Consider the following 15514-nt stretch of genomic DNA (forward strand, 5'->3'; position numbering starts at 1 on the left):
AGAAAGAAAGAAAGAAAGAAGGAAGGAAGGAAGGAAAGAAAGAAAGAAAGAAAGAAAGAAAGAAAGAAAGAAAGAGAGAAAGAAAGAAAGAAGAAAGAAAGGAAGGAAAGAAAGGAAGAAAATCTGCCTTCCAGGATGTCCTTACCCTCTCCACGACCAGGGCCACAGACAGGGAAGACGGGTTAGGGACAGAAGAGACTTCTTAAATGACCTTTTACTGCTTGTATGAGTAAGTACACACATTCCAGACACTTGGTAAAACCACGAGAAAGGGTAAAATATGAAACAAAAATTACCTCACTCTCCAACCACTGTGAATAACTGTCAACTTTTTGTTGCATATGTTTTATATATATATATTTTTATATATATTATACACACTTATATATATCATATATACATACATACATATCTATGTAAATATAGTGGGATTTTTACAAAATTGGGGTTACCCTCACTATCCAGTTTGGATCTTGATGTTTTAAACTTAATATATTTTGGAAATTTCCCAACACCATTCAATAGTGGTTTAAAACATGAATTAAAACAGCTGCATTATATGAATATGCCAAATTAATGTAACTAGTCCCATATTTCTGTGCATTTAGTTTTCAAATTGTCACCCGTATGAATATCACTGTATTAAATGCCCTTGAACACAGTAATATATAATATTTAATGATCAAATGCCAGACATTTTGCTAAAAACTTTACATGGATTCAGGGTCATCGTATATGTGTCCTTAGCAAAGGTGCTAGCCAGGGTGCGAAGTGGGCGCTTAAATCAAGCCTACTCTTCACTCTACAGGCAGAGTAGCCTGGAGGAAGAGGCACAGCCTTTTTCTTTGCACAAACGCCCTGTGCATTTGCCAAGCCCCTGGACATTTGCCTGGAAAAGAAGCAATTTATCAGCAGACTGAGGGTGACTTTTTTGTATTTCCCTAAAGCATCATATAGATTAGCAGCCCTAAAGGAATTGTCTCATTAATGCTCATTATTACACTATGATGAATGCACGATTAGCCCCATTTTGCAGATGAGAAAACTGAGACGTGCTAGTCTGATGACTTCCTTAGAACAAGTGTCCTGAAATAGAATTGACTGGTATACACAGCCAAGTGTCCTACGGAAACATGCACATTTATACCCCCATCAGCAGTATAAGAGGTAGATGTTTCCTCTCCCTTGGCAACACCGTGAAGCAAAAAGCAAGTATTTGCCAGACTTATGGGTGAAAAAGTCTTGTTATTTTATTCTCTTTCCTTGCTAGTGAGACTGAAGTTTTTGTGATTTATTATTCATTTCTATTACTTCTTGTGTGATTATTCTATTCCAACCTTTTATTCACTTTCTTCTTGGGAGGTCTGTGCTGTCCTTATTAACTTGTGATACTGTTTTATCTTAAGGATACTATTCCTTGGTCTGTAATGTTGGCTGCAAGTGCTTACTGCCAATTATATCTCTCAGGTTAGGTTCATTACTGGGTATTTTATATTGTGATGTGAAGGGGAGCTTTTATTTTCCATTATGTGTTCAAACTAATTATTGCCAAATTATATTATCAGCAAGCTTTGGATTTTTGTGTATTTTAGTCTGTGCCCAGTCACTTTACAGAGCTCCTGCATTGATGCCAATAATTCTTCAATGGGCTCTTTTAATGGGCTTATGAAAAATTTAAAGCAAGTAAGAATAAATCAAACAAGAGATGTGCAAGAGTATTAAAGAAAGCCTAAATAAATTAAGAAATATATCATGTTAATGGATTGGAAATCTCAACAATGTAAAGATGTTCATTCTCTTCCAAACTGATTTGCAGATTCAATGCAGATTTAATACTGCATAAAAATGCAGATTTTTATTTCTAATAAAAATCCCAACATATTTTTTCATTGTACTTGACAAGCAGAATCATAAGTTTATATGGGAGAACAAATGTCCACAAGAAATGCCAAGGTATTTCTGAGGGAGAATAAGGTGAGGGGCCTGACCTTACCAGGTATCAGAGCTGTCTTTTTAGATCATTGGGGTGGGATAGGGAATGAACTACTTGCAAACTGGCAATGAAACAACTGATTTTATATATATTATATAATATATAATATACAATATATAATATATTATATTATATATAATATATATTATATTATATATTATATATTGTATAATATATAATATATTATATATTATATATTGTATATTATATAATATATTATATATTATAATTATATAATATATATTATAATATATTATATTATATAATATGTAATATATAATTATTATATAATTATAATTATATAATATTATATATAATTATATAATATATTATATAATATAATATATAATTGTTATATATAATTATATAATATAATTATATATAATAATTATATATAATATAATTATATAATTATATTATTATATATAATTATATAATATAATTATATAATTATTATATAATTATATAATTATTATATATAATTATATAATATAATTATATAATTATTATATAATTATATTATATTATATATTGTATAATACACATTATAATTACATAATAATGTAATTATATAACATACATATAATATATAATATACATTATATATACTATATTATATATACATTATATATACTATATTATATACATTATATATACTATATTATATACATTATATATAATATATTATATATTATATACATTATATAATGCATGTAATGTGTACATTTTATATAATGCATGTAATGTGTACATTTTATATAATGCATGTAATGTGTACATTATATCTAATGCATGTAATGTGTACATTATATCAAATGTATACTATATATATAGAAAAGTAAAATTGGATCCCTAACTCTCACTATACAGAAAAATAAATTCCTTGTGAATTAAAGTATTAAATATGAGTTTTCAGGTACAGACAAAACAGAGGAAATGCATTCCTCCCACTAATTACAGTGGAAAACCCTGGACAAAATATTTAATTATCTGAAGACTCTGAAAGATGGAGAAAAGAGGGTGTACTGGTTACCTCGGGACTAAGGGAAGACCAAGCTGTGAGTTCTCTGGATGTGTTTTTGTTTTTGTTTTTGTTTTTGTTTTTTTGTTTTGCCTCATAGCGTAGGTACTAGACCAGCTCACAACCTAGAAACATAAAGTCCTAAGAAAATCCTATACTCTCTGGCCAATCCTCTCTAGAACGGTGAAAAGGGCAGCCCTACAGGACAAAACCCTTTAATTAATCTCTGTGCTCCAGGTAAACAACACAAAAGGAACCTGCAATACCAGCCTACCTGGTATTGCTGAGACTGGGAGGTAGAGCCCTGTCAGCACTCCCTGTCCTGCGCTAGTGAGCTGGTGCCTTGCCCCCTCCTCACCTGGCCCCATCTTATTCAAAAATTAACTCAAAGTGAATCACAGGTCTAAATGTAAAGCATAAAACCATAAACTGTTTAGAAGAAAACATAGGGGAAAATCTTCTTGCCCTAGGATTCTTAGACATGAAACCAAAAGCGTATCCATTAAAAATGTGATAAACTGGCCTTCCTCAAAATTAAAAAGATTTGCTCTGCAAAAGACACTGCTAAAAAGAATAAAAAGACAAGCCACGGACTAGGAGAAAATATTGGCAAGTCACATATCTGACAAAGGACTTCTATCCAGAATATATAAAGAGCTCTCGAAACTGCAGTAAGAAAGCAATCAATTCAATTGGACAAAAAGACTTAAACTGACACTTCACCTAAGAGGAAATCATGATGGCAAATAAGCACATGAAAAGATGTTGACTAGCATTACTCATTAGGAAAATGTAAAACCACAGTAAGACATCAGTACACACTCACTTGAATGGCTAAAACAGAAATAATGAATAAATAATAAAATACATAAAATATTGTGATAATATTAAGTGCTGAGGATTTGGAGAAACTGAATCATTCATACATACCTGGTGGGAACGTAAAACGCTACCACCACTTTGGAAAACAATTTGGCAGTTTCTTAGGTTTGGCAGTTTCTTATAAAGTTAAATATACAATTATCATATGACCTAGCAATCCTACTCCTGTATATGTATCCCAGAGAGATACATCTTATGTTCATTCATAGACCTGTATATAAATGTTTCTAGTAGGTTTATTTGTGATAGGCAAAAGCTGGAAACAACCAAGATGCTACTCAATGGGTGCTATAGCTTGAACGTTTGTCCCATCCAAACCTCATGTTGAAATTTCATCCCAATGTGGGAGTATTGAAAGACAGGGCCCTTAAAATGTGACTGGGTCATGAGGGCTCTGCCCTCATAAATGAACTAATCCATTCATGGGTTAATGAGTTATCCTAGAAGTGGGACTGGTGGCTTTATAAGCAGAGGAAGGGAGATCTAAGCTAGCATACTGAATCCCCTCACCATGTGAGACCCTGCACTGCTTTGGGATTCAACAGAGGGTTCCCACCAACAAGAAGGTCCTCACCGGATGTGGCACATCAACCTTGGACTTCTCAACTTCCATAACTTTAATACATGAATTCCTTTTTTTAAAAAAAATAAATTACCCATTTTCTGGCATTCTGTTATAAGCAACAGAAACACAGACTAAGACAATGGGTGAATGGATAAAGAAAATATGGTCCACCCATATAATGGAATACTACTGAGTAATAGAAAGGAACAAACTATTGATAAATGCAACAACATTGATGTATCTCAAGGGCATTATGCTGAGTGAAAAAAAGCCCAGTGTTAAAAAGGTCACATACTGTATTATCCCATTTGTATAACAACCTTGAAATGATAAAACCATAATGAACACATCAATGATTGCCAGGGGTTAGGGTTGAGGGGAGGATAGTACAATGGAGTATACTGATTGTGCTGGTGGTTAAACAAATGTATACATAGGTTAAGTTGCATAGAACTATGCACTGAAGTTAAAAAGTATGTATGTAAAAACTGGTGAAATTCGAATAAGATCTAAAGGTAATAGTATCATACCAATGTCAAGTTCCCAGTTTTGATCATTATATTATAGTTGGGTAGACATTATCATTCAGGGAAGCTTGGTGAAGAGTGTAAGAATTCGATGTACTATGTTTTTTTTCAATTTTTATGAGTCTAAAATTACTTCAAAATAAAAAAACATTAAATCACAAAAGTGAAAGGCAAAGCTATAGGTTTTTTGTTCGGCAATACAAGACCATGTCTTTGTAACTTTGAGTTAGGAAAAGATTTCTTAAACAAGATTAAAAAAAAACCCACAAAAACACAAACCATAAGGGAAAAGATTGATAATGTAAAGTATGCTGCTATTAGGAACTTCTGTTAATCAAAATAACCCCATATGTTGTTTCCCAAAACAGCATATGGCATGGGGCATTTTTAATAAAGTTAATAAAACAAGCAAAAACTAAAAACTATATGATTCAGGCATACATAAATATGTAATAATTTTTAAACAGTAATTAAACAGTAATTAAATTTTTTAACAGTAATTAAAGAATTTTTAAACAGTAATTAATTTTTTTAACAGTAACTAAACACAGCAAAATTTTGGGTTGAGAAACACAAAATTTAATATAGTGATTAACAATGAACAGCATAGTAAAATGGTTAAGGAGCAGACTGCCTGGCTTCAATCAAATTCTGGCTTTGTCACCACATGCTTGTGTGACCTTGGCAAGTAACTTAACCTCTCTGTGCTTCTGTGACTTGTGTGTATAACATAGCTAACTCACAGGGTTATGGTGAAGTTTAAGTGAGTTAGTAAACAGAAAGTGCATAAAACAGCACTGGGCACCTAGGGAGAGCCAGAAAAATGTTAGCTACTAGTATTATTTTGAGGAAATGAATGGCAGAGGGATGGAATAGATGAGAAAGCTGTTAAGTGAATTTATTACTAATGCTTTAGTTCTTGGATTGGCAGTGGGTTCACAAGTATTTATTATGTTATTAAAATAAAAAAAGTAAATAAGACATGAGATATTCTAGCATGGACCAGTGAGAAAAGTGAAAAATTAAGAGAGTGAAAGGACAAGCCACACAATGGAGAATATATAGGTTGCAATACATTAAAGTCTAGAATATATAGAGAAAAGTGGTAAACAAACAAGGAAAAGACAAATAACCCCACAATAACAATAACAACAAATGGGCAAATGGCATGACCAAGCACTTTATGGAGGGGGAAGCCCAAGTAGTCCATAAACATCTAAAAGGATGCTCAAATTAAATAAATGCAAATTAAGATCACAGCAAAATACCCACATTTTGCTAGTTTGCTAGGGCTTCCATAACAAAATAGCACAGACTGGGTGCCTTAAACAATGGAAATTTATTTTGTCATAGTTCTGGAGGCCAGAAGTCCAAGATCAAGATGGCAGCAGGTTTAGTCTCTTCTGAGGCCTCTCTTTTTGAGTTGCAGATGGTCAGCATCCGGTCTGTGTGTTGTCTGTGTGCAAATCTCTTTTTGTAAGGACACTGACACATTGGGTTAGAGCTGACCCGTATGATCTTATTTTACCTTAATTACCTCTTTAAAGGTTCTAGCTCCAAATATAATCACATTCTGAGGTACTAGGGGTTAAAACTTCACCATGTGAATTTTGAAGGGACACGATTCAGCCCCTAACCCACCAGAATGGCAATATCTGTCTTCAGGAGAAACTTACGCACCTAGGCACCTGGAGCTATGTATATGTACAGGAACATTCATAACTGGGGCTGGACACAGTGGCTCACGTCTGTAATCCTAGCACTTTGGGAAGCCAAGGCAAAAGGGTTGCTTGAGCCCAGGAGTTCGAGGCCAGCCTGGGCAACATAGCCAGAGCCTGTATCAACAAAAATAAAAAATAAAATATTTAGCCAGGTACGGTGGTGTACACCTGTAGTCCCAGCTACTCAGGAAGATGAAGTGGAAGATTCACTTGAACCCGGAAGGTTGAGGCTGCAGTGAGCCGTGATTGCACCGTTGCAGTGAGCCATGATTGCACCACTGCACTCTGGCTTGGGGAACAGAGTGAGAACCTGCTTCAAGAAAAAAAAATATTCATAACTGCATGTTTGTTATAACAAATGTCTGCCATTGTTGAAAGTGTTAACAAATTATAGTAGATGCATACAATGTGATCCTGTCTAGCAGATACAACAAATGAAAGACAGTTATATGCAACAACATAAATTAATCTCAGGAGCATCACTTTTGGCCAAAAATGAATCAAGTCAGAATGATACATGCAATGCAATATAAAGTTCAAAATCAAATGAAACTAAGCAATATAATGTTTAAAAATACATATGTGTGTTAAACTTAAAGAAAATCAAAGGAATATCAAACATAAAAATAGAATAGTGATTAGTCCTGGGAGAGAGAGGAAAGGGATATATTTTTTAAAAATAAACTTGAGTGGTAATAATGTGAGTGATGTTATTCTTTTTATCTTACACATACTTTATAAATATTTTCTATTTACTATTTTATTTAAAAATGATCATCAAAAAAACTAGATATTTGAGGAACAGTAAAAGAGAGTTTTGAGTTGAAATAATAATCACAATTCTTTACAAACAATGAAAGGATTCTACATGCTCTCCCAACCAACATTCCTTGCCAGACAGCTTCTAAAATACCCTCCAAAGATCCTCACCTGCTCAGATCTGTGTCCTTATGCAATCCCCTCTCCTAGAATGTGGGCTAGACCTAGTGATTCATTTCTAATAAATGGAATATGGCAAAAGTGATGGGATGACACTTCGAAGGTGAGGTTATAGAAAGACCACGACTTCTATCTTGCTTACCCTGTCTTGGTCTCTCAATTCCTTGCTTGCTCAGATGGAAGCCAGCTGCCATGTTGTGAGCTGCCCTACAGAGAAGCTCATGTGGTAAGGAACTGAGCCACAACTGGGCAGTGAGGACCTGAGGCCCTCACCTCACTGGCCTGGGAGGAAGTGAATCCTGCCAACAATCATGTAAGTAAGTATAGAAGTAGATTCTCCACAAGTAAGGCCTTGAGATGACTGTAGCTCCAGCCAACACATTGATTGCAGCCTTGTGAGAGACCCTGAGATAGAGGATCCACTCGAGCAATGCCTAGAATCCAGACCCACACAAACTGTGAGATAAGACACCTTTGTTGTTTTCAATCACGAAGTTTTGGGGGTAATCATTATGGAACAATAGATAACAAGCATAAAGCCCACTTCTAGAAATGTATCTGAAGGAAGTAGACATCTCTACAAAACATGTGTTTACATGTATGTTCATCACACAGGTATTTATAATGGTGAAAAACAAAAATAACCTAAATGTTCAACAATAACAGAATGGTTAAATAGATTATGATACATTTATATAATGTCATATCCGGCAACCATTAAAAATGATACTATGTCACAGACATTAATAGATAATAAGGGACTACAAACAACACTATGCCTACACATTTCAAAACTTAGGTGAAATAGACTTATGCATTGAAAGACACAAACTACCAACATTCATTCAAGAAGAAATAGATAACTGGAAGTCTTACATCTTTTAAATGAATTGAACAGAATTCGAGTTAGAAATCTTCCCACAAATTAAGTTCCAGGCCCACATGGCTTCATTTGCAACTTCTATCAAACATTTAAGGAATATGTAATGCCTACTCTACAAAAACTTCCAGAAAACAGAAGGTGAGAGGATACTTCTTAAATTATTTTGTGATGCTAGCATTACTCCAATGTCAAAACTACACAAAGACAATATAAGAACAAAATCCCCCAAAACAAAAAACCAATATCTGATGAACATAGTGTAAAAATCTTTAACAAAATATTAGCAAATTTATCAAGTAATATATAAAAATAATAATATATCATGAGCAGGTGATATTTATCCTGAAAATGCAGTTGGTTCAATATTTAAAAAGCGAATCAATGTAATCCACCCTATGAGCTATGAACAGTCTAAAGAAGGAAAAACCACATGGTCACACATCCATTCATAATGAAACTCTCAGCACACTAGGAATAAAAGAGAACCTTATCTTCTTGACTAAGGGCATCAACAACAACAAAATATGCTCCTAAGAATGTAATTTGTAATGAAAGACTAAATGCTTCCCCGTAAGATTTGGAGTAAATCAAGGATGTCCACTCACATCACTCCTAGTCAACATCATCCTGAGGGTCCTGGTCAATGCAATAAGGCAAGGAAAATATGTAGTACCTTCAGACTGGAATGGAAAAAATAAGCCTGTCTATATAAACAGACAACATGACTGTCTATGTAAAAACTCCCAAGAAATCTGCAAGAAAGCTACTAGAACAGTATACAAGGCCAATTTACAATATACAACAAAATCAATTGTATTTCTATATACTAGCAAAACAGCCACTGAAAATTGAAATTTTTAAAAACTATCAATTTTTAAAAAGAAGAACAAAGTTGGAGGACTGAGACTATCAAATTTCAAGACTTACTATAAAGCTACAGTAAATAAGACAATGTAGTATTTGTGAATGGACTGACATATAAATCAATCAGACATAACAAAGTCCAGAAATAAACAAACATAGTCTACTGGTTTTTGACAAGATGCAAAAGCAATTGAACAGAGAAAGTATAGTATTTTTAACAGATGGTGCAAAGTAATGAACTTGAACCCATATCTTACACCATTTACAAAAATTACCTCAAAATTGTTCCTAGGCTTAAATGTAAAACCTAAAACCATAACATTTCTGAAAGTAAATATAGGAGAAAATCTTTATGATCTTGTTTAGATAGGGCACACTAAGTACAAACCATAATAGAAAAAAAATTGATAAAATGTACAACTTGGACTTCATCAAAATAAGAATTTTAATTTTCAAATTTGTGCTCTTCAAGATACACTGTTAAGAAAATAAAAAAGACAAGCCACAGAAAAGGAGACAACATTTGCAAAGCATATATCTGATAAAGAACTGGTAACCAAAATCCATAAAGAACTCTCTAAACTTATGTGGTAGGCTGAATAAAGTCCCCAAAGTTATCCAGGTCCTAACCCCTGAAACCTGTGAATGTTACCTCATGTGCCAAAATCAGACATTGCAAATGTGATTAAATTAAGAGTCTTGGCTGGGCGCGGTGGCTCATGCCTGTAATCCCAGCACTTTGGGAGGCCGAGGTGGATGGTCAGGAGATCGAGACCATCCTGGCTAACACGGTGAAACCCTGTCTCTACTAAAAATACAAAAAGTTAGCCAGGCATGGTGGCCGGCGCCTGGAGTCCCAGCTACTCAGGAGGCTGGGCAGGAGAATGGCATGAACCCGGGAGGCAGAGGTTGCAGTGAACCGAGATCACGCCACTGCACTCCAGCCTGGGCGACAGAGTGAGAGTCTGTCTCAAAAAAAAAAAAGAAAGAAAGAAAGAAAAAAAAAGAAATTAAGAGTCTTGAGACAGGGAGATTGTCCTGGATCATCCAGGTAGGCCCTAAATGTAATCACAAGTGTCCTGACAAGAGGGAGGCAGAAGAAGATTTGACTACAGAAAAGAACGCAATGTGACCACAGAGGCCGAGTTTGGGGGTGATGAGGACACAAGCCATGCAATACCAGCAAGCCATGGAATGCCAGCAAGCTGGAAGAGATAAGGAATGAATTCTATGCTAGGACTTCCAAAAGGAACCAGCTCTGCTGACATCTTGACACTCCAGAAGACTCAGTTCTCACTTTTGGCTTCCAGAACTGTAAGAGGATATATTTGCATTATTTTAAGCTGCTAAATTTGTGGTAATTTGTTACAACAGCTCTAGCAAGCCATATAGCTCAGCAGTGAGCAAATAGTCTAACTAGAAAATGAGCAGCAAAAAACTTGAATTGACACTTCACCAAAGAGGAGGTAAGAGAGATATGAATGGCAAGCCCAGGGCAGTGGCTCACGCCTGTAGTCCCAGCACTTTGGGAGGCCAAAGTGGGAGGATCGCTTGAACCCAGGAGTTTGAGACCAGCCTGGCTAACATGGTGAAAAATTAGTCTCTACAAAAAATACAAAAATTAGCCAGGCATGGTGATGCACGCCTGTAGTCCCAGCTACTCAGCAGGCTGAGGTGGGAGAATCGCTTGGGCCTGGAAGGTGGAGGCTGCAGTGAGCCAAGACTGTACCATTGCACCCCATGCTAGATGACAGAGTGAGACTCTGTCTCAAAAAAAAAAGAAAAAAGAAAAAGAAAAAGGCAAAAAAGCACATGAAAAGGTACTCCACATCATTGGTCATTAGGGAAAAGCAAATTTAAACTACAGTGAGATACGACTACACCCTTACAAGAATGGCTAAAATTAAAACAATATGTATCACAAAGTGGAACAACTAGAATTCTCATACTTTGCTTGTGGCAATGCAAAATAGTGCAGCCACATTGGACATCAGTTTGGCAGTTTGTTATAAAGTTCAACACACATTTCCAATACAACCTAGCAATCCCCCTGCTGGATATTTACCCAAGAAAAATAAAGGCATGGCCATAAAACAAACAAATAAAACAAACAAACAACAAACAACAACAACAGCAACAACAAAACCCTGTCTGTGATGTTTATAATGATTTTTTCATGATCACTAAAATCTGGCAACAATCCAGTGTCCCTCAACTGGTGAATGAATAAACACATTGCAATATATCCATAAAATGGAGAGCTATTCAGCAATAAAAAGAATAAATTACTGATATGCAACAATGTAAACTAGTCACAAAAGGCATTATTCTAAATAAACAAGGTAGACACAAAAGTCTACACACTACATGCTTCCATTTATATGACATTCTGGAAAAATTAAAATTACTGGGACAGGAATCAGATCGTTGGTTGCCAAGGATCTGATATGGAGGTGGGAGAAGGCAATTGCCTACAAAGGGGCATGAGGAACTACTTGGAATAATCAGAAAATTCACTCCCTTGATTATAGTGATAAATGGCTGTATACATTTGTCAAAATTCATAGAACTGTACACCTAAAAAGGATGAATTTTTCTGTAAGTAAATTTTAGCTCAATAAAGAAAAATTAAAAATTGGTACAAACACTAACTTGAAAAAAATAACAATGTAGATCAATGTGTATTGACATTGGAAATTGAATATGGCTAAGTGAAAAAAAAGTTTGCAACACAGCAATTGAGGGGAAAATAATGGTATGTGTGTGTGCTATGGCCTGAATGTTTGTGTTCCCCTCAAATTCCTATGTTGAAATCCTAATCCTCAGTGTGATGGTATGAGGAGGTGGGGCCTTTAGGAGGTGATTTGGTCAAGAGGGCAGAGGCCTGGTGAATAGGATCAGTGCCTTTTAAAGAAGAGACATAAGACAGACGATTTCTTTCTCCATCACTTGAGCAAACGATAAGACAGCTGTCTGTAAACTAGGAGGAGAGCCCTCACCAAGAATCTGACCATGCTGGCACCCTAATCTAAGACATGCAGCCTCCAGAGCTGTGAGAAATACATGTTTGTTGTTTAAGCCACCCAGTGTATGGTATTCTGTTCTAGCAACCAGGACTGACTAAAGCAGTGTCTATTGACATGCACACATACACACACGATACACACGCATGTGCATGTTTATATATCTGGAAGGAAATACATAAAATATGAACAGAGGTCATACGTGGTTGTCAGACTCTCTCATTCACTCACTCGCTCCTCAATGTGTGGTCCTGGAAAAGACACTTTATCTCTTTTGACCTTAATTCCTACATGAGTGAAGTGATAGAACTGTACCAACCTTCCCTGTCTACCCCAAATGAAATGGTCCCCCATCACTCTAAGTCCCCTTACTCTGCTCTATTTTTTTCATGGCCAGCTTTGCTGCCTGACACTGTCTTATATATGTGTTATATTTATAGCCTGTTTGTCCCACTAGAATAGGGAACTCTATGAGGAAAGAACTTTGGTCTGTTTTGTTCATTACTGCTGTTTTCCAAATGCTGAGAACAATGCGTGGCGCTTAGTAGGTGCTTAATAAATATTTATTGAATAAATGATTGAATATATCTTCCTGAGTGGTCCTTGTAGAATTTGTCACCTTCTCAAAAACTTTCATGATCTTGAGGACCTTATGATCAAATTGCAGGGACACAATCCAAAAATGAAATAGCACCTTAGTCACTACAAACAGCATTGGAACAGAATGCGGGGCAGGAGATAGGTGTTGAGGCAGGAAGCAAAGGGAGGGGTTGGGATTGGCAAAGTGACTTTTGGGTATACTTCTGTATAACTGGAGCTGTGGGGTTGCCTTGATCTTTCTTACAGCTCTCACATCCCTGCAGAATATGACTATCCTATAGCTCTTTCTAGAGTCATTGCCCAAGAAACTCAGAAAAGTCTCTCTCTGAATGCCCCACAGCAAAACCCTCTGTACTTTATGCATCATTAAAAATCCAGGGCACTCCCAGTCTGTTCCACCAGCCTTCCCAGGTAAGAAGAAGCCCAGCTTAGGAAAAAAGTGATGTGGTCCCATCTAACGGAAAGGTGGGAGCCAAGCTTCATGCTGCAGGCCCTCATTAGCTAAGATCGCCAAAGGGTTTTGGCTCCCCTAGCTGCCTCTGTGCCAGCTGCAAGGGTCGTGTTTGCTCCGCAGAGGCTCAGCTGCTGCCAGACTTGGCCACAAGTGTTTACCCTGCTGTGCTGGCAAAGGACCCAGTTCCTCAGCAGCTTCTGTGCCTTTTCTAACTCAACAGCAAACAGCTTTTCACTCACAAGGCACCTGGCCTCTAAGAGCTCTCTTTCGAAGGATGTCCTCCTGTCCCCAAAGGACGCTCATGAGCGCATGCAACCTTGGGTGCCCTAGCAAAGTTGGAGAGATGGTGAGCTGGCCAGTCCCATGCTGCAGGTCCCAGCTGAGGCAGTCAACACACAGGTCTTCTCTCTGTGAGAAACACTCCGACCATCTTATCTATAATTGAGACTCCCACCTTCCTATTCTGAACTTCCCTTTACCTGCTCTGCTTCTGGACATCATTTCTCACCTCCTAACATGATTTCCTTTGTTGCTGTTAATTGTCGGTCTCCCTCCACTAGAATTTAAGTTCAATAGGGGCAAAATTTTGGTTGGCTTTGTTCACTGATGTGAGCAGAATATATATTCACAGTGCGTAAAATAATCGCCAGGGCTTATATAAAGCACACTATGTGCCAAACACTGTTTTACACACTTCGTATCAATTAAATTATTTAATCTTCACAAGAGCCTATAAAGAAGGCACTATTAGGATACCCACTTTATAGATAAAGAAACTGAGGCACAGAGAATGAAGTAATTTGTCTAAGATCACATAGCTAGTGAATGACAGAATTGGGATTTGAACACAGTCTTACCCTTCCTTAACCACTAGGATATACCACCACAAAACAAAACAAAACAAAACAAAACAAGTGCCTTGCACATAGTAGGCACTCAGCAAATGAATGTAAGAGTAAATCCATGCATGAAACTATGAAGTGCCTGCCTTGTGTGGGGAATCTGGTCTGCTAGTCCACCACCACAGCCACCCTCCCCAACTACCTCTCCCTAGGATACTCTTGTTTTCTCACCTGTCCTTCCTTCCTCCCTCCCTTCCTTCCTCTCCTTCCTTTCCTTCTTTGCTCCCTTCACTTCTCCCTCCGTTTCCTCTCCTTCTCTACCTCCCTTCCCTCCTTTCCTGGGTGATGTTGGAGAGGGAGTGCTGCTTTATGAAGTGCTATAGCCGGGCAGCCAGCCCCTGTCCAGCCATTCTTTCCTTTGGGCCACAAATGCCCTCTGAGCACCTGTAATGCAGGCACTAAAGGAACCAGGAATATACATGAAACCAGTTCTCTGAGTGCAATAAAGGAGTGATCTGAAGGGAGGTTTGGGCTGGGAGGGACACACTTCCCAAGAACTCTGATATAAAGCACACTGAGATGATTGTTGAAGAAGGCGGACAACTGGGGTCCATGGGGACGATGAGTTAGGACTTGGACATTAAAAATTACTCCATGCAAGAAGTGGCATTTTAGCTGAACTGTTAAGTATGAACAGGAGTTTGAAAAATATCGATGGGATGTGCATTCCAAATGATGGGAAAATCGAGGCACCTGAAGGCTGTTGGAATTGTGAATTTGGGGCAGTGCATCCCCAGGAGAGATGGTCCCCATGGAGGATATAGACTAGGATTGTGGGCAATGCTTGTTGGCCAAAGAAGGTGTTCCCAAGGTGTGCCCCAAGTTGCAGATCTGTGGCACCTGTTCAGTATTTCCCAGCACCCTCCCTACAGAGAAGATGTTTTTCCTTAAGCTTCCATATCACACCTGATCCAGGTATAGGCTACTGGGCATCTCACTGTTCCTCTTGGTTATGTTATGTCACTGGAACCCAACTGGGTCCTCTACCCTCTTTTCGTTTACTCCTTCCTCCCTCCCTCCCTCTCTCTTTCTCCTTCCTTCCTTCTTTCCTTCCTTCCTTCTTTCTTTCCTTCCTTCTTCCCTCCCTCCCTCTCTCCACATGGTCTCATTTCCAGCTCCTGTTTATATTGATTTCTTACC

Source organism: Pan troglodytes, chromosome X (genome assembly GCF_028858775.2).
Source record: "Pan troglodytes isolate AG18354 chromosome X, NHGRI_mPanTro3-v2.0_pri, whole genome shotgun sequence".
Lineage (NCBI taxonomy): Eukaryota > Metazoa > Chordata > Mammalia > Primates > Hominidae > Pan > Pan troglodytes.